This window comes from Galeopterus variegatus, unplaced genomic scaffold (genome assembly GCF_000696425.1).
Source record: "Galeopterus variegatus unplaced genomic scaffold, G_variegatus-3.0.2 Scaffold5507, whole genome shotgun sequence".
NCBI classification, from domain to species: domain Eukaryota; kingdom Metazoa; phylum Chordata; class Mammalia; order Dermoptera; family Cynocephalidae; genus Galeopterus; species Galeopterus variegatus.
In genome coordinates, this window is record NW_007731618.1 from 25,691 (window position 1) to 27,525 (window position 1,835).

A 1,835-nucleotide genomic window follows, 5' to 3' on the forward strand; every position below is an offset into this window, starting at 1 on the left:
TATCAAGAAGCTCAGCTGAGGTACACTGAAGCAGGTCCTGCAGCATTTACTGGTCTTTTGTAACTTCTAGGGTTAAGCACATATTTCTGTATATGCCTTGCCAAGATCAGTGGGATTGTCTCAGAATCACTGAACTTTACATATTGTCTGTATCAAGAAGCTCAGCTGAGGTACAGATGGGATATGGAGGGAGAAGGGGAGTGGTTGTCTTCCCTCAAAATAATGTCCAGCAGTGAGTCTTTTGAAGGTAATTTGTGACAAGATATTAACCTTAGTCTAAAAGACATTAGAGTAAATGGTGTGAAAGCAAGACTAGGAAAGATCCAGAAAGGCAATCCAGGTAGCATCATTCTTTATCTTTTCTTTTTTTTAAATAGGTTGACTTTCCTATCAATCAATGCCAACTTTTTCTTATGCTTGTGAGGGGAGAAACTGGCCGCAGCTCTGTATTAAAAAACATAGAATCCTCCCTTTAATAAAATATTCAAATATATTTTAAGATACTGCATTTGTTGTCTTCATTACTTCCTTCCTAAATTTCTTCTTGGTGATGATCAGATTAACACCAAAATGCATATGGAAAAATGTCTCACCATGGTGCCACCATAATTGACATTCAATGTTAGTTGGGACTGAATCAAAATTATATGGTGTCAACAGAGAAGCAAAGCGACTTCAACAGGTACATAGGAGGGGGTGTCTTCAAAATATATGGCAAGTTTTGTATTATCTTTCAATTTCATTTCTCCATGAACTTGCTGAAGTACCCTTGTATAAATGATTCCACATAAATATGATAAATTACCATCCTCAGTTTCCTTATCTTCTAATTATATTGATTAGAAATGTGGCAGTTAGTTATTTTTTTTTTTTGTGGGACCTATGTAAAGTGAGCATAACATAAATGTGGTATTTATAAGGCTATGAAAGCATTCCATAGAAATAAAGTATTCCATTGCTGGTTCTCAAGGATTTAGATCTGAGAAATGGGAAGCTGTCAAGGATCTAGGGAATTACTTATAAGATATCTTTCTCTCTCTCCATTTTTCTCTTTCTCTCTGGTAGCGTATGCTAAATGTATAACAACTAGCTCTCAGCGACAGGAAGCCCTGATTTGAAGTGTTTGCCAAGTTCCATGGTGTGAAATACATCACTGTGGATGATTTTAAAGTACCACTTGAAGTCAACTCGCATGCAAAACTTTCTGAAAATTTAGCAATCTGTTCCACTGTGAAGTGCAACAAACTCACTCCAGTACACCATTGCCCTTGGTGACAGTGCTCTATGAACCTTTTCTCTCTACATGTCCAATCTATCCTTTTGATTCTTTTTGAAGACTGCTTTCTCTACTGACTTAACCATTATGTGCATGCCTGAAAATGGCTGCTCCAGCCCCATCTCTACATGCTTTAACATTTCTATGACTCACACATATGTTACCATAGTTTCTACCCTCCAAATTTCACCTTTCTAAGGGAGCATCTTATTGACTTAGACTATCCCTCATGTGTTGCTAAACTCAAGGGAAGGGCAGGTGGTGATGGCAATAAACCTGAGCATCACATAGCCCAAAATGGAATGCTGCTTAAGGCAGACTCAACTCTTTACTTAAAGTATTAGCATACAAGGAAAAAAAAATAAGATGAGAAAGTAGGCTATAATATACATGAATAATTAACCATGGAAACACACTATAGCAGCATATGTGCATTTTAAAACATATTACTGCATTTTTAAACAGAAGAATGCTTCAATGCAACCCAAGTATTAGCACAACTAGTGATTCCAGCTACATGTGCTATTATTTTACATTTTTAAGCTATCAAAAATTCTGT